At 42.8% G+C, this 24,781-nt stretch overlaps 1 pseudogene across 1 annotated transcript in view; it reads left to right on the top strand.

Moving 5' to 3' along the window:
- The first annotated feature begins 417 nt into the window (after positions 1 to 417).
- The window catches only part of LOC108290647, a 43,431-nt pseudogene continuing 19,067 nt past the window's right edge, over positions 418 to 24,781 (top strand). Inside the window, exons 1-6 of the transcript XR_005197163.1 lie at positions 418 to 676; positions 806 to 1,045; positions 1,261 to 1,536; positions 2,125 to 2,400; positions 2,521 to 2,637; positions 3,082 to 3,114. The product of XR_005197163.1 is annotated as a saoe class I histocompatibility antigen, A alpha chain-like (transcript). The remainder of the gene's footprint in view (positions 677 to 805; positions 1,046 to 1,260; positions 1,537 to 2,124; positions 2,401 to 2,520; positions 2,638 to 3,081; positions 3,115 to 24,781) is intronic.

Raw genomic sequence — 24,781 nt, 5'->3', positions numbered from 1 at the left:
AAAAGCAAACTGATCTCTATGCTATCTCATGCGTTCAGACACAACTTTACCGTTTAAAAAAAAAGAAAAAAGAAAAAAACACCCTGTTTTACACCTCCATTCCCAGGGCTAGCTGACTCTCTGGCACCAAGCTCCATGGGGTGAGTTTGCTTCTAGAAGAGTCCAGGGGGACAGGTAAGGAGTGGGAGGCAGGAAGTCCAGTTCAGGGACCGGGATGCAGGGATGAAAAGTGAAGGGAGAGGGATGGGGCCCATGCTGAGGGTTTCTCTCTGGTTTCTCAGCAGCTCCTGGGCCAAGACTCAGGGAGACATTGAGACAGAGCGCTTGGCACAGGAGGAGCTGGGTCAGGGCCAAGTCCCAGGGCCCAGGCGTGGCTCTCAGGTTCTCAGGCCCCAAAGGAGGTGTATGGATTGGGGAGGCGCAGCTTTGGGGATTCCTTATCTCCGCAGTTTCTCTTCCCCTCCTCACTTGTGTCGGGACCTTCTTCCTGGATACTCACGACGTGAACCCAGTTCCCACTCCCACTGGGTGTCGGGTTCCTAGAGAAGCCAATCAGCTCACCGCGGTCCCGGTTTTAAAGTCCCCAGTCTCCCTTGGCGCCCCGAACCACCCATGGCGCCCCAAACCCTCTCCCTTATGCTCTTGGGGGCCCTGGCCCTGACTGAGACCTGAGCAGGTGAGTGCGGGGTCCGGAGGGAAATGGTCTCTGCGGGAGGAGCGAGGGGCCCGCCCCGCGGGGGCTCAGAATCCCGGGAGACCAGCCGGGAGGAGGGTCGGGCGAGTCTCAGCCTCTCCTCGCCCCCAGTCTCCCACCCCATGAGGTATTTGAGCACCCCCGCTTCATCTCCGTGGGCTACATGGACCACACGCAGATTGTGCGGTTCAACAGCGACGCCGCGAGTCCGAGGATAGAGCCGCGGGCGCCGTGGATGGAGAAGGAGGGGCAGAGTATTGGGACCCGGGGACACGGATTTTCAAGGACACCGCACAGAGTTTCCAAGTGAACCTGCGGACCCTGCCCGGCTACTAAACCAGAGCGAGGCCGGTGACTGACGCCGGTCCGGGGTGCAGGTCACGACCCCTCCCCGTTCCCGACGTACGGCCTGGGTCACACCGAGTCTCCGGGTCCGAGATCCACCCCAAGACTGGGGGACCCAGCCAAGCCCTTTACCCGGTTTCGTTTTCAGTTTAGGCCAAAATCCCCGCAGATTGGGCGGGGGCGGGGCTCGGTGGGCGGGGTGACCGCGGGGGCGGGGCCAGGGTCTCACACCCTCCAGGAGATGTAGGGCTGCGACCTGGAGTCCGAAGGACGCCTTCTCCACGGGTATCACGAGTTCGCCTACGACGGCAAGGATTACCTCGCCCTGAACAAGGACCTGCGCTCCTGGACCGCCGCGGACCTGGCGGCTCAGATCACCCAGCGCAAGTGGGAGGCGGACAATGTGGCGGAGAAGATGAGCGCCTAGCTTCAGAGCAGGTGCCTGGGGTGGATCCGCAGACACCAGGAGAACGGGAAGGAGACACTGTAGCGCGCCGGTACCAGGGGCAACGGGGTGCCTCCCTGATCTCCCGCAGAACTCCCAGGCTGGCCTCGCACAAGTAGGGGAGGAAAATGGGACCGACACTCGAATATGGCCCTCCCTCTGGTCCTCAGGAATCCTCCTGGGTTTCCAGATCCTATGCCAGAGAATGACTCTGAGGGACCGCCCTGCTCTCTAATACGATTAAGGGATGAAGTCTCTGAGGGAGTGGCGGTGAAGACAGTCCCTGGAATACTGAACAGGGTTTCCCTTTGACCCCACAGCAGCCTGGGGCACCAAGCCATTTCCTCTCGGGCCTGGTTCTCTGCTTCACACTCAATGTGTGTGGGGGTCGGACTCCAGGTCCTCTGAGTCCCTTGGCCTCTACTCAGGACAGGACCAGCAGTCTCTCTCCTCCGCTGAGAGAGCAGAACTTTCCAAGGAATAGATTATCCCAGGTGCCTGTGTCCAGGCTGGTGCCTGGGTTCTGTACTCCCTTCACCACACCAGGTGTCCTCTTCATTCTCAGGATGATCACATGAGTGCTGCTGGAGTGTCCCATGAGGAATGCAAAGTGCCTGAATTTTCTGACTCTTCCCTTCAGATGCCCCCAAGACACACGTGACCCACCACCCCATCTCTGACCATGAGGCCACCCTGAGGTGCTGGGCCCTGGGCTTCTACCCTGCGGAGATCACACTGACTTGGCAGCGAGATGGGGAGGACCAGACCCAGGACATGGAGCTCATAGAGACCAGGCCCGCAGGGGATGGAAACTTCCAGAAGTGGGCGGCTGTGGTGGTGCCTTCTGGAGAAGAGCAGAGATACACCTGCCATCTGCAGACCAAGGGGCTGCCCGAGCCCCTCACCCTGAGATGGGGTAAGGAGGGAGATGGGGGTATCATGTCTCTTAAGGAAAGCAGGAGCCTCTGGAGCCTTTCAGCAGGGTCAGGGCTGGGGCCTGGGCGTCAGAATCTGTCACCTTCCCCTCTTTTCCCAGAGCTGTCTTCCCAGCCCACCATCTCCATCGTGGGCATCGTTGCTGGCCTGGCTGTCCTTGGAGCTGTAGTCACTGGAGCTGTGGTCACTGCTGTGATGTGGAGGAAGAAGAGCTCAGGTGAGGAAGAGGTGAGGAGTGGGGTCTGAGATTTCTTGTCCCACTGAGGGTTTCAAGCCCCAGGTAGAGGTGTGTGCTGCCTGGTTACTGGGAAGCATCATCCACACTCATGAGCCTACCCAGCCTGGGCCCTGTGTGCCAGCACTTACTCTTGTGTAAAGCACCTGTGACAATGAAGGACAGATTTATCTCCTTGATTACCGTGGTGATGGGGACCTGATCCCAGCAGTCACAGTCACAGGGGAACGTCCCTGCTGAGGACAGTTCTTAGTAGAGCAGTTGGTCCAGGACCCACAGCTGCTTTCCTTGTTTTTCCTCATACTGCCCTGGTCTGCAGTCACACATTTCTGGAAACTTATCTGGGGTCCAAGACTAGGAGGTTCCTCTAGGACCTCATGGCCTTGCCACCTTTCTGAGCCTTCACAGAATATTTTCTTCCCACAGATAAAAAAGGAGGCAGCTACTCTCAGGCTGCAAGTAAGTATGAAGGAGGCTGATCCCTGACATCGTTGGGATATTGTGGTCGGGAGCCAATGGGGGAGCTCACCCAGCCCGCAATTCCTCCTTTAGCGGCATTTCCTGTAGGCTCTGACCAGGTTCTGGTTTTGTTCTATCCCAGGCAATGACAGGGCTCTGATGTGTCTCTCACATCACCTTGTAAACATGAGACCCTGAGGACCCTGATGTGTGTGGGTGTTGGGGAGAACAGTGTACACAGCTGTGCTATGGGGTTTGTTGGAGTGGGATGTATTGAACATGATGTGCTCTTTAAAGTGTCACCCCTCACTGTGACTGATACAAATTTGTTCATGAATATTTTTCTATAGTGTGAGACAGCTGGCTTGTGTGGGACTGAGAGGCAAGTTTTGTTCACACCTTTTCTTTGTGACTTCAAGAACCCTGACTTCTCTTACTGCAAAGGCATCTGAATGTGTCTGTGTCCCTATAGACATAATGTGAGGCGGTGGGGAGACCAGCCCAGCCCCGTGTCCACCATGACCCCCTTCCCCACACTGACCTGCATTCCTTCCCCCTCACCTTTCCTCTTCCAGAGACCTGGGGCTGGGATGTCTCCACCTCTGTCTCAACTTTACGGTGTACTGAGCTGTAACTTCTTACTTTCCTATTAAAATTAGATGTGAATGTAATTTACTTCTTGAAATTATTTCCACAAGACATTGATGGGTTAATTAAAGGAAAAGATTCCTGAAATTTGAGAGACTAAATGGAAGACCCAAGAACCTTCCACAGTCCACATGCTTCTTGTGCTGATTTGTTGCAGGGGAGGCAGTAGATAGGGCTGTGCCCAGTGGGTGCACAGACCACTGTGGCTTTATGTGGTCACTGCTTGACTAGGTTATCTTTGCTGCTCCATTGTCCTTGTTCCTTCAGTAGAAGCTTGTCTTACCACGACCTGTGATCACAGGGACTTGGAAGTCACCTAGTGTGGTTCCTACACATAGACACCCTTGAGGTATCAAGAGACAAATTTTCAGACCCCTGTACCTCTTGCCCTCCTTCCATGTCTCTTTCCCAGACTGTATTTTCCAAATTTCCCCGACTGTATTTTCCAAATTTCCCCAATCTTCTTAAAGAAAGCAGATTCAGAAACTTGCAGTGAAGAGGGGTCCCATGGATTTTCACCATAGGTAACTTTCTGATGGAACTCCTTCTGCCTGAGTCGTAGTAATCCTAGTGCTGCCTCCAATCCAAACTCACGGATTTATAAAGCAGAGTCTAACTTAGATTCATATGTGGTTGGGAAATTGGACCCATAAGCCTGGGGTTATCTTTCCCGAAGAGAAAAATATGGTTGTGTGCTGCAGTGTGCAGGAGGGTTGGTGTGGGAGGAGGTAGGGAGGGAGGGAGGGCACACACGCAGCCCTGGTGAGAAAAGCTCTGGCAGCACTGATGTCAGTGTGAGATGATGTTGCTCTGTAGCTGCCACAAAACAGCATTTGGCCTGAGGCTACATTAATAAAGATATTGCCTTTAGAATAGGGAGGTGCCCTACAGTGATCATTCATTCAACTGACATTTGTTGTCTGCTAGGTATATGACTGCTTTTGCATTTAGAAAGCATTTTAGTAAAAACAAGGATTTTCGGCCTTGTGGTGTATATGTTCTAGATGTAAGCTTATCCAACCTGTGGCTCACAGGCTGCATGTGGCCCAGGACAGCTTTGAATGTGAAGACGTTTTTGCTTATCTGTGGTGGCAGATATCATAAAAATTATGCACATACTTTTTTTCTTTTTTATGATTATTTTCTGCTGACCAGCTGTCATTAGTGTATTTTATGTGTAGCTCAAGACAATTATTCTTCCCATGTGGTTCAGGGAAGCGAAAAGACTGGACACCTCTGTAGGCAGATGATAGATACAGTATAAGCAGAGTAAGAGCAGAAAATGCTTGAGTTAGAAGGTGGCAAGTGCTGTGGGGCAGGGGATCCAGAGTGTGGGCTGTGGGGACAGGGGGGTGGCTGCTGTGCTGGGTGGTCAGCATGGGCCTCATTGCAAATGTGACCTTCGAGTAAAGATTTGAGGGATGTGAGGAGCTGTCCACAAAGATGACTGGGAAAGCTCTTTCCAGGCAGGAAGCTTCAGTGCAGATGCACTAGGGCAGGAAAGTGTCTGCGTTCCTGGAAGGAGGAAGAGGCCAGCAGGGCTGGACAGAGAAACCAAAATGAGGTCAGAGGTGTGGCCAGAGCAGGGAGGCCTGGAGGGTGTGGGAATGGTTTTGACCTTTGCTGTGAATGACATGGGGAGTTAGAGGACAGTTTTGAAAAGTGGGATGTGGTAGGACTTATCTTTTGAAAGCTGCTGGCTGCTGTGCTGAGAACAGAATTGAGAGGTGGGGGACAAGTGAGGCAGTAGGGAAATGCTGGGGAAGGAGAGCAGTATTCCAGGATGGAGACGCTGGTTACCTTGACTGGGGTGTGAGCGGGGGAAATGGTGGGAAGTGATACGATTCCGGATGAATTTGAAGATGGACTTCACAGCACTTGCTAATGGATTGCATCTGTGGTGTGAGAAAGAAGAATCAAGGACACCCACAGTGTTGGACTGAGTGAGTAGAAGGGTGGAGCTGCTGTCCGTGGAGACGGGGAGACTCTGGCAGGAGCATACGGAGGAGAGGGCATGGCGGGCATTCAGTGGAGGAGACATCTACGAGGAGTGCAGGTGAGGGGCCCGGATGCCTCTGCAGCTACAGCTTCACCACCCAGGTACTCTCCTGCTTCCACCCCCTGTGTCTCAGAGCCAGAGTGCTGCTTCTCCCTGGGCTGTCTGCACAGGTAGGTGGAAGTCAGGGAAGTTACGGTCTGCTGTTGGTTATAATAAGCCATGGATTATTGTGCTTTCTCAGATAATTAAATTAATAATAAAAGAATTTGTAACTAGAACACTTATTCAGAAGACTACAATAATGCAAATTTTTTATTCATCTAAAGACGGCAATAGAAGAAAAATTGTTGAACAAAAAAGAGATAATATTAGAAGGCAGCAAATGACAATGTACAGACTTAAGCCCAATAAGGTCAACAATGACATTAAACATAAAGAACTGACACACTCCAATGACGAGACAAATAGTGCAGAGGGGAAAAATAAGTCAATATATAAATAACTGTAGGCTGTTTACAAAAGCCATAAATTCAGTAGAAGATACAAAAAAGTTGAAAGGAAAAAGGTAGAAAATAAATACCAGACAAACATTAATGAAAACCACACGGAGATGCCATTTAGAAAAATTACATGATGTGAATCTCCGGAGACATAGAGTACATGTAGACAGCTTACCATGTCTTTTTACTTTTTTTTAAGAAACATTGTCTATTGCCCAGGCTGAAATACCTCAATGTAACCTCAAACTTCTGGGCTGAAGCAATTCTCCTGCCTCAGCCTTACAAATAGCTAGGACTACAGACATGTGCCAGCACACCTGGCTAGAACGTCTCATTTTCTCATTTGATCTGGTGTGATCAAGGAAGTAATATCATACCATGTATTTGACTTGCAGTAGGTGCACAACAATTACCAGGGGAATGAAGAAATAAAACCACTTAGTAATTCAACCCATATCCACATGTACATTTTACAGATGAGGAGCAACATTTCAAACGAACAACGTATAATAAATTGATTTCCATCATCCAGAGCAGAATCGAGAACACATTCCCTGGACTAAAGGAATCAGAGCTCTACTAGGGGTCATAGCAGGCATCATGCAAGTCAGATATGCTAGTTACTAGAACTGGAATTGATACATTTCAAGATATACTAAACAAAGAGTGTGGAAGGGTTAACTGAATGCAGACATAAAGGAAGAAAATGCATTTGTTTAAAAGATGGATAGAATCTTTAAAGAAACAGCTTTTTTTAAAGTGGCCTTATGTGGACCAAAGCAGAGATGAGCTCAAGTGTCAGGCGGGAAAATGCCTGAGGAACGGCAGCTGCTAGACACAAGGGAGACCTCAAAATCCTGGGACATTTTCAGTTGTCATATGGGGATTGGTGGGAGGGAGTGAGTGGGGTGCTGCTGGCAAACCTCCCAAAATCCACGGGACAGCCCACTCCACAAATGACTCTCTGTCCCAAATGGTTAACAGTGCTGCTGTTGAGAAACCCGCGCCAGACGTAAGTGCTGTAATGTCCTCACCATTTCACAGATTTAAAAACTGAGGCACCAGGAGGAAAAGTGTCAGTAGGACCAGAGCTGCAAGTTGAATCCAGGCGGCCTGGCTGCAAAGTCTTGTCTTCCTGGTCAAGTCAAGGACCCAGTACCACAGACAATCCGGGCTGCGCGGTGCCTTCATGGTCTGTGGGCGCCCCCTGGTGTTGACACTAGGCCTGTGGCTAAATGAGCCTTGTGGGAAAAGGCAAAAACAGCTTTGGGCAGGGAGATACACCGTCAGGCCCTCCACATTTCAAGCCATTACTTACGCTCAGAAAAAATGTCTGCCCTAATTATCTCTCCAACCCCGCTTTTCCCAGTCCCGGCCAGTGTCCTTCCTCGACTCCATCAACATCAGCACCTGCCAGATGCCCACCACCCAGCATGTGAGGAGTGAAAATGTCCCAGGACTAAAGGACAAGACTAGGTTCCAGACAACATCAAAAAACCAAACTTGGGCCCAGGTGAAACCATTGAAGCTATACAACTTTGTGAGACCTTCAGTTAGAAAGAACAGTGCAATTTAGAACTGCAGCAGAAAACCTCTACGTCATATAGGGATTTTCTTCATCATGAAGTTCCCCTGAAGGGACCTGCTCCCTTCACCAATGCAGAGCATGGCATTTCTGTGTAAAATGATACAATCTCCTTGGATTCCTGATGTTGACACTTAGTACTCACTGTCTGACTTTGTAGATGCCAACTTCACATTCAACATTTTTCAGTTAATTTTCTTACTCTGTCTAAGCAGAGAATTTGAAATTGTCTCTGAAGCAGAAAACCTGGGACTGGTTATGTGAGCTCTCACCCCATCCTGTGGCTCTCTTATGCAATAAGCATAGAGATGGTGGGCCAACAGAATGTGTAGCAAGGTAAACATAAACCCTTCATTTCAGCCTATGTGTGGCTTTTCTAGTGATGTTCTAGTCTTGCTCCAGTCTTAGCATTTTAATATTGACAATTTTACTTGAACTTTATTTTATAGGAAGTCATATGCATTTATTTCTGCTGCGTTGTCAGTGAAAACCTTCTCAAAACAACTCTAAAGACATGTAAATAAATGCATGGTGCTCCCATGTATTAGTGCTCAGTGCATCTTACAAATGGATCAGCCCCACTCCAACACATGGTGTTTTAACAAATGGTGCTGGAAACCTAGATAGCCACATGCAAAAGAATGATACTAGGAAAATTCTTGCCCTTCTATTACACCCTATACAAAAATTACGTCAGAATGGCTTAAAGAACTAACCTTAACAGTTAAACCTGTAAAACTCTTAAAAGAAAATGCTGAGGAAAATCTTAGGGACATTAGAATTGGTAGTGGTTTCTTGGCAGGTAACAAAAGCATAATGATAAAAGAAAAATGGCAAATTAGACTCTATCAAAATGTAAAAACTTTTTTACATCAAACGACACTATTAACAGAGTGAAAAGAAAATGCACAGAATAGGAGGAAATATTTGCCAATCTGATAAAGAATTAATATCCAGACTACATAAAGAACTACAACTTAACAATAGCAAAGCAATCACATTCAAAAATGGGTAAAATGCATGAATAGACAATTCTCCGGAGAAGATACACAATAAGAACATAAAAATAAGGAATTTCAAGAGGGGCATAACAAAATGCTCAGCTTCACTAGTCCAAGTACTGGAGAGGATGCGGAGAAAACAGAACACTGTGCACTGCTGGTGAGAGTGAGCAATGGTGCAGCCACCACAGAAACAGTGTGATGCTGCCTCAAGAAAGTAAAAATAGAATTTCCACATGATCCACAATTCCACTTTTTGACATATACCCTCAAAACTTTAAAGCAGGGATGTACACAGATAATTGTGCACTCATGCTCATAGCAACGCTATTCCCAATAGCTAAACGGTGGATCCAACCCAAATGTCCATCAGAGGATGAATAAACAACCCATGGTGCACATGCACATGGAATATTATTCAGCCTTAAAAGAAAATAATATTCAGATTGGATGGAACCTTCAAAACACTCTAAGTGAAATAAGTCAGAAAAAGACAAATGTGATTTTTCACTTGTATGAGGCAGCTAGAATAAGCAAATTCATAGCAACAGAAAGTAGAGTACAGGTTACCAGGGGCTGAGGGTAGGAACAGTGGGCAGCTGTCATTTAATGGGTACAGTTTTTGTTGGGATGATGAAAATGCTCTGGAAATGCATATTGGTGTTTTTGTAACCACCACCAATTGTAAATGTACTTAATGCCAATGAACTGTACGCTGAAAAAAATTGTTAGAAGGTAAATTGTATGGTATGTATGCTTTACCACAATTTAAAAAATATATATCAACACTAAATCCAATCACTTCTTACTCCTCTGCCGCTTCCACACCAAAACCATCCTCTCTAGGATAGTAAACTGGAAGGGCCTTTCAGCTGGGCTGCCTAGTGCCTCTCATGCCCACTGTCCAAAACCAATACAACAGACTAGTGTGCCTTTCAAATGGGAATTAGAGCATATCCTATGAGCACTCCAGCCCCTTCCCTTCTTAAGCACAATGAAACCCCAGTTTCCCACCATTTCCTATGAGCTCCTTATCACAGGGCACCCTCTGGCCACTTTGGCCTCATCTCACCACTCTCAGCCCAGCTCACTCAATTCCACTCACACCAACCTCTTGTCTGCTCTGTTCTGTCTCAGCCACCTGCCCCTGCTGAGACTCCCACATGCACCTGCTCCCTAGGGATCCACATGGCTCACTCCTCACACCATCAATGTCTCTTTTCAAATGTCCCATGGTCAAGTTTTAGGAAAGGTCTTGTCCAATGACCTTTTCTGAAATCTATCCCCTGCCATTTCCACCTCTACTACCAATCTTCCAGTCTAGGCATATTTTCCTCAATGGCAATTATCACTAATACTATGACAGATTTTATTTTTTTATTGTCTGTTCTTTATTAGGACTACCAAGAAAGAAGGAACTAAGAGCACAGATAGATGATAGACTGATAGATAAATGATAGATAGATAGATAGATAGATAGATAGATAGATAGATAGGGGATTCATTGGGTAATTGGCTCATATAGAGGCTGAGAAGTCCCACAACAGACTGTCTGCAAGCTGGAGAACTAGAAAAGCCAGCAGCAGGGCTCAGCCCAAGATCAAAGGCCCAAGGACCCAGAAAAGGGGGCAGGAGGATAAAGGGGCACACTGGTGCAAGACTCAGAGTCTAAAGACCATCGAACCTGTAGTTTTGATGTCCAAGGCAGGAGAAGAAAGGTGTCTCAGTCTCAGCTCCAGAGAGAGAGTAAGAGAGAGAGCGACAGAGACAGAGACAAAGACAGTGGCAGGGAGAAATTTGCCTTCTATCTGCCTTTCTGTTCTATCTGGGCCCCGAGGTGACTGGATTGCGGCGGCCACAGTGAGGGAGGATCTTCTCCACTAAGTCCACTCACTCACATGCCAATCATTTCCAGAAACACCCTCACAGACACTGGCTTAATACTTACCATTTGAATTGTGTATAATTCATTTTTCTGAGACAGGGGCTCGCTGGCTGGAGTGCAGAGGTGTTCAAGACTCACTGCAGCCTGAATCTTCCAGGCTTAAGCAACCCTTCCACTTCAGCCACTTGAGTAGGTGGGACTACAGGCATGCACCACCAAGCCCGGCTAATTCTTTCGTATTTTTTGTAGAGATAGGGTTTCTCCATGTTGCCTAGGCTGGCCTAAAACTCATGGGCTCAAGCAATCTGCCTGCCTCAGTCTCCCAAAGTGCTGGGAGTACAGGCATGAGCCACCATTCCCTACCGGAGTCATCTATGAATTTTTAAAATCACAACCATAGAAGAATCTTTACATACAAACATGTTTGTCAAAATATTACTTATTAAAAGACAAAATGGAGCAGATGGATCTAAAAGAACAAGAGTCCTGGCCACATCTCCTTGTTGGAGATGGGATGCAGCTTGTAAAAGTCTGTAAACTCTATGCAGACTTTATGACATGGAAAACTACTTGCATAATACTACTTTCAAAAAGCAACATTCAAAGTAACCCACAACCACTCTCAGAAGCCAATGTGGGTGGATTACTTGAGGTCAGGTATTCAAGATCAGCCTGGCCAACAAGTGAAACCCATCTCTACTAAAAATACAAAATTAGCCAGGCTTGGTAGCGCATGTCTGTAGTCCGAACTACTCAAAATGGTGAGGCAGGAGAAACACTTGAACCCAGGATCCAGAGGTTTCAGTGAGCCAAGATCATGCCACTTCACTCAAGCAACTGCAGACAGGAGAGAGACTCTATCAAATAAAAGATAACCCACAACTTATGAATGCAACTTTGTGCAATGAAAGTTATATAAAATGTATATATACATAGAAAACAACAGAATGGAAATCAGCACCACTGCAAAAGACAGGAACCACCATTCACACTACATTCCAAGAAGGTTTAATAATATAATAGCCATGTGTGTACCTATGCAACAATCTTGCATAGGTACACATGTACCCCAAAACCTAAAATGCAATTAATAATAATATAGCAGTGGTTCTTTTGAGGGGAGGTCTGAGTGGTTTTTCTCTCTTCTGTGCATTTTATTTTCTTTAAAATTCAACCAGGCATTGATCTGTGCATTTTAAAGTCTTCTGTAATCAAATATATTTTCACATTTCTAGTGTAGAAACATATATTTTAACATTCAAAATAAAACATTTGAAGTCAAATAACAATGAAAAGTCGCTGAATGCTGTGGCAGGCACCTGGAGTCCCAGCTACTCAGGAGGCTGAGGTGGGAGAATTGTTTGAGCTCAGGACTTTGAGGCTATAATCACACCTGTGAATAGTGAGTGCTCTCTAGCCTGGCAACATAGATCTAATCTTTAAAATAATAATAATAGAAAGACTTCAGATCTCCTGCCAACCTCAGCCTAAAACATATTTCTCATTTGAAGTCCTTATGGAAGAAATGCCTACTGATGGCTCTTTCAGAGAGTAAAAAAATATTCTTCCTCTACAATCCATGACTTATCCTTCTGTTACAGTGTTCACCTGAGCAATGAAGTCAACACTAAAAATATCATCAGTTTATGGAATACTGATTATCTCATGTATAGATATATAAATTATAATTATGTGTATATACATTTTATTATATGTCATAACCATCACACCTCAGAGAGTGAGATGAATTCTTCCCTTCCACAGTTCAAAGTCAGAGTCCCTGAGAACCTAGGGGTTTAGTCTGGGTTCACTAAAAATGTTGGCCTTGAGAATTAGGGGACACTCAGCTTCCTCTAGGTTCACCTGGGTGTGAGTCACACCAGTGGAGGCTCCACAACAGCAGGAAGAGCAACCGAAAACGCTGGAAGCTTCACACTTGTAATCGTCCATGTCCAGTGGAATGCAGCTGAAGGATGGGCTAAGGTAAAAATACAGCTCCTTCCTTCAGTTGGGAGTGGCAGATGGGTGGATCAGTCAGCTACACATGAGCTGTGTGGTGTTCCTAGAGATATCTTTACTCTGCTAAGAACTCCACCCCACACATACAACAACTCTGTAATTACTGGCAAGCAGGATCCTTTTTAGGAAAGCAAAGCACTTTCTTAAGGCCAAACATTTTCTCTCCAAATGAATTATTTTCATTGGATAATCTCTTACTCCCACTGAAATTAGCCCTAGAGTTGCATTTGAGCATTTGGATCCAAGACAGAAAGTCACTTTTGGGGTTGGGCCTGGCTGATCATGGACAATGTCCTGACAGAAGGCTTTCTACTTGCAGAAGAACGAGGGTGAACTCTGGGTAGGAGATGACGTACTGAGAAGAAAAGACAGGCAGATTCTCAAGCAAACACAGGAATTTACCATACAAAAGATTTGGGAATATATTTCTCAGCCTCTTTTTTATAGTGATAAAATGTACATGAGCCCAAAAGTATACATGAACACTGTAACCATTTTAAGTGTACATTGCAGTGACAATTAGTAGGTTCACAATGTTATGTAATCATCATCACTCCCCAGTTCCAGAATGTTTTTGTCACCTCAGGGAAAACTCTGCACCTATTTATCAATCACCCTCCATTTCCACCTGCCACCAGACTCTGTCACCACAAATCCACTTTCTTTCTCTATAGATTTGCTTCTTCTAAATATTTCACCAAAAAATGGGTTAATAAATTACGTAGCCTTCTGTAACTGGCTTCCTTCACTTATCATGTTTTTAACATTCAGCAATGTTTTATCAGGTACCAGTGCTTTATTATTTTTATGGCCAAATAATATTTTATTATAGAAATAAACTATATTTTGTTTCTCCAATCATCAGTCAATGGATGTTTTCTTTTAACTCAAATAGGAAAAACAAGAGAAGAATTCACACACACACACACACACACACGGACACACACACACACAGAGTAGGGTTGAGACAATCTCTCTCAGCTTTCTTTAACCTGTGAATGTCTTCATTTCTCCATTATTTCTGAAGGAACGGCTGCAGACATACAATTCTTGGCTGTCAGTCCTTTTACTTTCTTAACTTTAAATTTGTCATCCCAGTGCCTCCTGAGTCCCATGGTTTCTGACAAAAGCTTGCATGTTAATCATATTGAGGATCCATTGTACCTGAAAAGTTCCTTCTCTGTTATTGCTTTCAAAACAGTCTGTTTTTTCTTGGTATTTGACTGATTGATTATAATGTCTCTCAGTGTGGACATTTAGAAATTTTCACTGCTTAAAATATATCGAGTGTGTTGGACGTGTAGATTCATATTTTTAATCAAATTTGGGAGGTTTGGAGTTATTATTCCTCCAAAAAGCCATTCTTCTTTTGCTCCTTCCCTGCTTTCTTTGAGAACTCACAAAGTGCATGTGCTTGGTATTGTCTCACAGATTTCTTAAGTTCTGTTCATTTTTCTTCATAATTTTGTTCTTTCTGCACCTCAAACTGGATGATTTCAATTGTCTTATCTTTAAACTTGCTGACTCTTCATTCTGTATAGTGAAAGTTGCTTTTGATCTCCTTCAAATTCCTCTAGTGACTTCTTCATTTTAGTTATTGCACTTATCAGCTTCAAAATTTCTACTTGGTCTCTTTTTAAACTTTCCGTCTTTTTATTGATGTTCTCTATTTGAGTTAACATAGTTCTTCTGATTTTCTTTAGTTTTTTTGCCCATGATTTTCTTTAGCTCTATGAACATATTTAACACTGTTGATTTAAAGTGTTTTTCCAGTAAGTATGTTCAATGGCCTTTCTCAGGAATAGTTTCTATTTCTCCTTTTTCCTGAGAATTGATCTTACTCTCCAGTTTAATTGGATCCCTCATTTTTGTTTTGAATACTACCATGTGATAACTTTGGAACTCACATTTTCTGAACTATTTTTGTATAGACTGTATTCTGTATTGTGTGTTATCACTGAAACCTCTATGTTGTTAGCTCAGTGGTCAACTTGTGATTTGACAGATATTTCCTTATACATCTTTAGCCAAAAAAGAGGTGTGAACATAGGGCATTCTCAGGTGCTTTGTGAGCATGTGCTACTGTGGGGAACCCAACCGTGTGAATACTTGCAAAGCGAGTTTCACAAGACGGGTGGTCGAACCCAGACACAGGGATGCCCAATAGAGGGAAGTTGAGATAAAGTTGAGTCAGGAACAGAAAAAGGAGAATCCTGTTAAAAGACAACCAGATGGCCTGCAGTCATGAGGAACGATGTCTGGACGTAGATAAGTTTTATGATCACAAGAAATGTCCATTACCTTTTACGACCACTCATTGTGTATCTGTCTTCTTTATCGTGTAGGGCGTGTAATGTATAGATCTGCTCTTCCCCTTGCAATGACATAAACAAGAAGCCTGGGAAATGTATATAATCCTTACCTGTGAGAAATAAAGTTGCTGTTGGAGCGCTATATCCTCAGTCCTCCTGACCCTGCCTGTCCTATCTCCTTTTCTTCCCATGCACCCCCCACTCAGGTTAGAATCCTTTTGCTGGTCAAGAGCTCCCACCATGCTGCATACTGGGGTCATGAAGGAGAGTATACATACTTCCAGATATATGGAAGCTTTTCAAAACCCATATTCCCCATCTCACTCACCCAGTTTCCCCTCCAGGCTTTTCTGCATGTCTATGACTTTCCTCATGTAATAATTTTTGCCCCAACTGGGCAGCTGCTGGTTCACCGATATTTAGATGTTTTTATCAGGTGCCCTCTGCCTCTCTAACCTAAGGGAGTTATCAGTAGGGAAAATAAATGCAAAGGATTTACTTTCTTTTCCTTTTCCTTTGTTTGCTTGTGTGTTTGTTTGTTTTTGACAAGGTCTTTCTCTGAAGCCCAAGATGTAGTGCAGTGGCATGATCCTGACTCTCTGTAGCCTCAACCTCCTGGGCTTAAGCAATCCTCTCATCTCAACCTCTTGAGTAGCTGAGACTACAGGCATGTGCCATCATACCCAGCTAATTTATGTATTTTTGGTACAGATGGGGTTTTACCATGTTGCCCAGGCTGGTATCAAACTCCTGAGCTCAAGAAATCCACCCAGCTGAGGTTCCCAAGGTGCTGTGATTACAGCCATGAGTCACCATGCCCAGCCCAATGTAAGCCATTTCTTATCTGCCTTCATGGAGTCACCCAACAGAAAAAAACAGACAATCACAATACTTTGAGAACGTGGTCCACTCGGCTTTCTCTGGCATAGGAACCCACTCTGGGTTCCCAGGCTGCTGTCTTCAAGATCACTGCAGACTTGGAGAGGGAGGAGTGAGTCAAGGGTAAGATATGGTGCCACAAAGCTCTGCTTCTGTGTTCCAGTACATTTTTCTGGACTTTCTAAGGTTTTTATCAGGTGCCCTCTGATAAAACATTGAAAAACTTTCTAAGGTTAATATAAATCTTTGATGATTTTTCAGGGTTCCAATGCAGTTGATTCTTTATCAACTCAATCAGAATATCTAATGGTGAGTCCAGGAATCTGCTTTAACAGCTTTCCAAGAGAATTTTTTATCCTGATGTTTTACAAGCACATTGTCTCTGTGCAGGGCTGGCCTTTGGAGTTCTTATGCCACCATGTTCTCTGATGTCACTCCTCAGCCACTTTTGAATTGTGCTTATGCACCACAATTTCGGAGCTGCTAAGTACTTTCACAAAACTCATCCATATAAACATTCATCAGTTCTGGGTACTGTGCTCTATGGAGTTGAGTCTATGGAGCTGAGTCTCAAGAGAAAGAATCAAACTTCCTTGGATTTCATAGAAGTCAAGAGTGAGGGTGCAAGGATAAATAAAGAAATTATAACACAACATGTTATGTATTTGACATGACTTTTTTCTTTGAAAGCTACATTATTAATATTTTATAATGACAGTACTGAGTAATATGTACCAATGACTACAAATTAAAATTTCTGTTTCCTTTCTCTTTCATTCTTATATATTTCTCTGTTCTTGTAGATATTTTTAGACAGCTATTTTGGCGAGTGCAAACATTTCATTTATACAATAATGTTTTGTCTTACCTTTATTCATGAAAGAGAGATTTGCCAGCCTCAAGTTTTTAGTTTGACATTGGTTTTCTGTCAGATATTTGATGATGGTGTATCTTCTGGCTGCTGTGGCTGAGAGGGAAAAGTCAGTTACATTTTAACCCAGTTGTTTCTTAGATGGTCTGTGTTTCTTCTGTGGCTACTTTAAAGATCACTGCTTCTCTTTAACATGTGAAGCTCCAGTGCACTATGAATAAATGTGGATGTCTTTTTATTCACAGAATTTTGATACATTTGCTTAGTATCTTAAAATAACCTCTTTATGGAATGCCTCTTTCCATTTACTTATCTTCTAGAAATTTAATTAGACTAATATTAAACCTCATTTAGCCACCACATACACTGTGGAGTCCAAAATAATGGCCTTGCAAATATGACCAAGCCCTAAGAAACAGATCATTTAGATATGTTACTTTACACAGCAAAGGGACTTTGCTGATATGATTAAGAGCATGGACTTCAGATGGAGAGATTACTTTGGATTATGTGAGTGGCCCAGTGTGATTGCATGGTTTCTTTAAAGTGGGGATGACTAAAGAAATATGGGTCAGATGGAGTGCTAAATTTCATCTAGAATAATTTCTTACTCTAGTAAAATAACATCGTCTCTATATTTTATTCTTTAATTAAGTGGTAAAATGTTTAAAAGGTTTAAAATTTAAATATCTTTGCATTCTTGGGATATATATGTTGGCCAAGACAGTCTGTTTATAACACATTGGTTAATATTGTCTAGTAATATTTTTCTTAGAATTTTCACATCTAATTAATTAAAAGTAATTTTCCCGTAATATCTTTTTCCTTCTTTGTTCCCTAACTAGTTTTGTGATCAACGTTACTCCTGCCTAATAAAGTGAATGTGTTGGCTTTCTCTATATTTTCCTGTGTATCTTAAATATTTTATATGAGGGCAGTATATACTTGATATAAGTTCTTTGAAGGTTTGGTAGAACCTACTTGTAAAACTGGATATGGTTGAAGGGAAATAGAATTTCCACAATGGTTTTAATTTCTTTACTTGTAAAAAGTCCATTGACATAATTTTTTCATAGTTTGAAAACTGTGTGAATCTCTACTATATCTGCAGTGGCATCTTTATCTGTCATAACACTTTGATTCATAGTGAACATTGCCTGTTTTATGTCTGTGCTCAAACAAACATCTGATTTAGCTGACTGTGCCCTCAGCAGTGGCAGCTGCCAGGTCAGCCTTGGTGAATGGTGACTCAATTGCTGTGCCCATGCAGTGTCCATCACAGCCCCCATGGACGCTTTGTGCAGGAGCGCCATGAGCAAGTCCTGTGTGGCTGAGTGGCATCAACCATCAAGCCATCCTGTCCACCTGGTTACAAGGAGCCCTACTCTCTGAGAGACCCACTGGTGGGCATTCACATGTAAGCTCTATCTTCACATGCTGTGCCCATGGCAAGAAGTCTATGTGTTCCTCTCTCCTCCACCCTGCAGTTTTCCAACTTCATTTTCCCCAAGTTCCAGACTGACCAGTCAAGCCATGAACCACTGTCCATGTTTCATTCATTCATGCACTGCTGGGACATCATGTCACGCCCCCACCTCCCATGGGCCAGTTTGAGTCTTGACTCCTAGTTCCTGGCTCAAAAGCCATTTCCAAAGGTGTTCTGATGTCAGCTCCCAAGCTGACTGCTCTTGTTGTAGATTCTCCTCTTTAGATCTGAGTCATAGGCATTTATTTCCTGGTTTTTTAATAATTGCACTGATTTTTTAAGTGAAGCCTTTCTAAGGACTGTCAGCAAGAGATTCTTTATTAGTTTAGAGAGAATTGTTTCAAAACACCAGAAATGTATACTTGAATGAAGGACAACATGCATGGAGAAGGGTGGACAAACCACAAATGGGCCGTGGGTTTTCACAAAGTGAACACTCAGGTAAACAGCACCCACATCAAGGAACAGCATTGCCAGCCTCCAGGAAGCATCCTAGGGTTCTGCTTGGTCACCAATCACTCTCTCTGACCCTAGAGCAGACACTGTCTTGATTTCTAATAGCATAAATGGGATGAGTCAGTTCTGGATACAGTAACTCTTATGTCCCAGGTCTTGCTGTGTGTGGTCATAACCTGTACACTCCCATAGCTATCAGGTGCTCCACTTTATAAATAGCTCACATTTCCTGTCTCGCCACTATTGATAGACATTTGTGTTACATCCAGATTTCTTCAAATTATGCTGCGATGAATAATACTTTCATATCTTTGGGCACACCAATGCATGCATTTATATGTATATATATCCAAGAGTGCAATTGCTGGGTCACAGGTTGTGGGATGCTTGGTTTAATCTCTCAAAAAGCAAGTCTCTATGAATAGGCCAATAGTAGAAGAGGATAAATCCCTTATTTTAGAAATTATTAAAATAATACTTGAGAAGAAATAGAAGACTGAGACCACAACTCTTTTGATATTTGTAATGAATTAACAGATCTAGCCATTGAAAAATAATGGCAATTTACATCATAAAAAAGGAAATAACCAGTATTAAACTCCTTCTCTTGATGAAAAACATTATACAGTACCATCAAAACTCATGGGGAAAAACCTGAATTGATGCAAACCTCTATACCAACCTACAAATGCTTGAAAATACAGGTAATAGAAATGCATATTAAATCATATCTTGGGGCACAATCCACAAAATGCAAACAACAGGAAACTCTACCAGACAATATTAATTTCAAAGGGAGAAACTCTAGAACAAATGGGAACAAAGAAACATTTTAAAAAGTAAAATTAAACTATAATTATGGATGATGAAAATATAAAATAGAACAAAGAAGTGCTGACCATAAAAGTCAGAATGTGATTGATTTAATAGGGAAGAATTTATTATTGAGCTGGGACAATTGATGGGTTTCTAGGTCAGTTGACAAACTTCTCTCTCTCTGATGGTTAACATTTGATTAAAGGTCACCATTTTTAAGATCTTTTTTCTTTTATGTTACCTGTGTTTGATTTTATGACAAGAAGGCTAATGAAGAAAAAAAAATTATGGGACATGGTTCCTGTCCTGCACAAAGCCTCCTTCCATCCTGCTCTCTGGACACTGAGCACCAGAACAACCAGCAGCCCCAGGACTCCATCGCACGCAGTGAGGGCTACCTCACTTCTTTCATATATATATATATCTTTTTTTTTTAATTGAACTTTAGGCTCAGGGGTACATGTGCAGAACATGCAGGATTGTTGCATAGGTACCTACATGGCAGTGTGGTTTGCTGCCTCCATCCGCATCACCTATATCTGCCGTATCTTCCCATGTTATCCTTCTCCAACCTCCCTACCCTCCGGTCCCTCCCCTATTCCCTAACAACAGACCCCAGTATATGATGTTCCCCTCCCTGTGTTCATGTATTCTCATTGTTCAACACCCACCAATGAATGAGAACATGTTCTGTTCTTGTGTCAGTGTGCTGAGAATGATGGTTTCCAGATTCATCCATGCCCCTACAAAGGACACAAACTCATCATTTTTAATGGCTGCATAGTACTCCATGGTGTATATGTGCCACATTTGCCTTGTCGAGTCTATCATCAATGGGCATTTGTGTTGGTTCCAGGTCTTTGCTATTGTAAACAGTGCCATGATGAACATACATGTTCATGTGTCTTTATAATAGAACGATTTATAATCCTTTGGGTATATACCCAGTAATGGGATTGCTGGATCAAATGGAATTTCTATTTCTGGATTCTTAAGGAATCGCCATACTGTCTTCCACAATGGTTGAACTAATTTACATTCCCACCAATAGTATAAAAGTGTTCCTATTTCTCCACATCCTCTCCAGCACCTGTTGTCTCCAGATTTTTTAATGATTGCCATTCTAATTGGCGGGAGATGGTATCTCAATGTGGTTTTGATTTGCATTTCTCTAATGACCAGTGATGATGAGCATTTTTTCATATGTTTGTTGGCCTTATAAATGTCTTCTTTTGAAAAGTGTCTGTTCATATCCTTTGCCCACTTGTGAATGGGTTTGTTTGGTTTTTTCTTGTAAATCTGTTTTAGTTATTTGTAGATTCTGGATATTAGCCATTTGTCAGATGGGTATATTGCAAAAACTTTTTCCCATTCTGTTGATTGCTGGTTTACCCTAATGATTGCTTCTTTTGCTGGACAGAAGCTCTGGAGTTTAATTAGATCCCATTTGTCTATTTTGGCTTTTGTTGCCAATGCTTTTGGTGTTTTAGTCATGAAGTCCTTGCCTACGCCTATGTCCTGGATGGTTTTGCCTAGATTTTCTTCTAGGGTTTTTATGGTGTTAGGTCTTATGTTTAAGTCTTTAATCCATCTGGAGTTAATTTTAGTTTAAGATGTCAGGAAGAGGTCCAGTTTCTGCTTTCTGCACATGGCTAGCAAGTTTTCCCAACACCATTTATTAAACAAGGAATCCTTTCCCCATTGTTTGTTTTTGTCAGATTTGTCAAAGATGAGATGGTTGTAGATGTGTGGCATTGCCTCTGAGGGCTCTGTTCTGTTCCATTGGTCTATATCTGTCTTGGTATCAGTACCATGCTGTTTTGATTACTGTAGCCTTGTATTATAGTTTGAAGTCAGTTAGCATGATGCCTCCAGCTTTGTTCTTTTTGCTTAGAATTGTCTTGGCTATGCAGGCTCTCTTTTGGTTACATATGAAGTTTAAGGTGTTTTTTTCCAGTTCTGTGAAGAGGGTCATAGGTTGCTTGATGGGGATATTGTTGAATCTATAAATTACTTTGGAAAGTATGGCCATTTTCACAATATTGATTCTTCCTAACCATGAGCATGAAAGGTTTCTCCACCTGTTTGTGTCCTCTCTTATTTCGTTGAGCAGTGATTTGTAGTTCTCCATGAAGAGGTCCTTTACATCCTTTGTTAGTTGTATTCCTAGGTATTATATTCTCTTTGTAGCAATTGTGAATAAGAGCTTGCTCATGATTTGTCTCTCTTTAAGTCTGTTATTGGTGTATAGAAAAGCTTGTGATTTCTGCACACTGATTTTGTATGCTGAGACTTTGCTGAAGTTGCTTATCAGTTTCAGGAGATTTTGGCCTAAGATGATGGGGTCTTCTAAATATACAATCCTGTCGTTTGCAAATAGAGACAATTTGACTTCCTCCTTTCCTAACTGAATAACCTTTATTTCTTTTTCTTGCCTAATTGCTGTGGCTAGAACTTCCAATACTATATTGAATAGGAGTGGTGAGAGAGGGCATCCTTGTCTAGTGCCAGATTTCAACAGGAATGCTTCCAGTTTTTGCCCATTTGGTAAGATATTGGCTGTGGGTTTGTCATAAATAGCTTTTATTATTTTGAGATACGTTCTGTTGATACCTAGTTTATTCAGAGTTTTCAGCATAAAGGGCTGTCAAATTTGGTTAAAGGCCTTGTCTGCATCTATTGAGACAATCATGTGGTTTTTGTCTTTGGTTCTGTTTATGTGGTGAAGTACATTTATAGACCTGCGTATGTTGAACCAGCCTTGCATCCCCCAGATGAAGCCTATTTGATCATGATGGATAAGGTTTTTGATGTGCTGTTGCAATCAGTTTGCCAGTATTTTATTGAAGATTTTTGCATCTATGTTCCTCATGGATAGTGGCCTGAAATTTTCTTTTTTTGTTGAGTCTCTGAGGTTTTGGTATCAGGATGATGTTGGTCTCATAAAATGACTTGGGAAGGATTCCTCTTTTTGGATTGTTTGGAATAGTTTCAGAAGGACTTGGTACCATCTCCTCTTTGTATGGTAGAATTTGGCTGTCAACACATCTGGACCTCGGCTTTTTTTCGTTGGTAGGCTATTAATTGCTGCCTCAACTTCAGCCCTTGTTATTGGTCTATTCAGGGTTTTGACTTCTTCCTGGTTTAGGATTGGGAGGATGCAAGTGTCCAGGAATTTATCCATTTCTTCCAGGTTTCCTGGTTTATGTACATAGAGTTGTTTGTAGTAATCTCTGAAGGTAGTTTGTATTTCTGTCTAATCGGTGGTAATATCCCCTGTATCATATTTTATTGCAACTATTTGATTCTTCTCTATTTTCTTTTTTATTAATTTGGCCAGCAGTCTATCTATTTTGTTGATCTTTTCAAAAAACCAGCTCCTGGATTTATTGAGTTTTTGAAGGGTTTTTTTGTGTCTCTATCTCCTTCAGTTCTGCTCTGATCTTAGTTATTTCTTGTCTTCTGCTAGGTTTTGAGTTTTTTTGATCTTGCTCCTCTAGCTCTTTCAATTTTGATGATGCGGTGTCGATTTTAGATCTTTTCTTGCTTCTCATGTGGGCATTTATTGCTACAAATTTTCTGCTAGACACTACTTTAAATGTGTCCCAGAGATTCTGGTACTTTGTGTCTTTGTTCTCGTTAATTTCAAAGAACATCTTTATTTCTGCCTTCATTTCATTGTTTATCCAGTCGACATTCAGGAGCCAGTTGTTTAGTTTCCATGAAGTTGTCCAGTTCTGAGTGAGTTTCTTAATCCTGAGTTCTAATTTGATTGCACTGTGGTCTGAGAGCCTGTTTGTTATGATTTCCATTCTTTTGCGCTTGCCAAGGAGTGATTTATTTCCAATCATGTGGTTTGTTCTAGAGTAGGTGTGATGTGGTGCTGAGTAGAATGCATATTCTGTGAATTTGGGGTGGAGATTTTTATAGATGTCTATTAGGTCCACTTGGTCCAGATCTGAGTTCAAGTCCTGGATATCTTTGTTAATTTTCTGTCTAGTTGATCTGCCTAATATTGAAAATGGGGTGTTAAAGTCTCCCGCTTTTATTCTGTAGGAGTTTAAGTCTCTTTGTAAGTCATTAAGAACTTGCCTTATGTATCTGGGTGCTCCTGTATTGGGTGTGTATATATTTAGGATCATTAGCTCTTCTTGCTGCATTGATCCTTTTACCATTATGTAATGCCCTTCTTTGTCTCTTTTGATCTTTGTTGGTTTAAAGTCTATTTTTTCAGAGACTAGGATTGCAATTCCTGCCTTTTTTTTTTGCTCTCCATTTGGTTGTTAAATCTTCCTCCATCCCTTTATTTTTAGCCTATGTGTGTCCTAGCATGTGAGATGGGTTTCCTGGACAGAGCTCACCAATGGGTTTTGACTCTTTATCGAATTTGCTAGTCTGTGTCTTTTGATTGGGCATTTAGCCCATTTACTTTTAAGGTTAATATTGTTATGTGTGTATTTGATCCTGCCATTTTGATGCTAGCTGGTTGTTTTGCCCATTAGTTGATGCAGTTTCCTCATTGTGTCGACTGTCTTTACCATTTGGTACATTTTTGGAGTGGCTGGTACTGGTTGCTTCTTTCAGTGTTTAATGCTTCTTTCAGGAGCTCTGTAAGGCAGGCCTGGAGGTGGCGAAATCTCTCAGCAATTGCTTGTCCATAAAGGATTTTATTTCTTCTTCTCTTATGAAGTTTAATTTGGCTGGACATGAAATTCTATGTTGAAAGTCCTTTTCTTTAAGGATATGGAATATTAGCTCCCACTCTCTTCTGGCTTGTGTGGTTTCTGCTAAGAGATCCTCTGTGAGTCTGATGGGCTTCCCTTTGTGGGTAACCTGACCTTTCTCTCTGGCTTCCCTTAGCATTTTTTCCTTCATTTCATCCCTGGTGAATCTGACGATTATGTGCCTTGGGGTTGCTCTTCTTGAGGAATATCTTTGTGGTGTTCTCTGTATTTCCTGGATTTGAATACTGTCCTGCCTTGCTAGGTTGGGGAAGTTCTCCTGGATAATATCCTGAAGAGTGCTTTCCAGCTTGGATTCATGCTCTCTGTCACATTCAGGTACACTTATCAAACGTAGATTAGGTCTTTTCACATAATTCTATATTTCTTGAAGGCTTTGTTTATTTCTTTTCACTCTTTTTTCTCTAATCTTGCCTTCTCATTTTATTTCATTGAGTTGATCTTCAATCTCTGATATCCTTTCTTCTG

Source organism: Cebus imitator, unplaced genomic scaffold, assembly GCF_001604975.1.
Source record: "Cebus imitator isolate Cc_AM_T3 unplaced genomic scaffold, Cebus_imitator-1.0 Scaffold440, whole genome shotgun sequence".
Classification (NCBI taxonomy): Eukaryota; Metazoa; Chordata; class Mammalia; order Primates; family Cebidae; genus Cebus; species Cebus imitator.
Note: the sequence above shows the minus strand (reverse complement) of the source record. Positions and strands in the feature narration are given on the sequence as shown.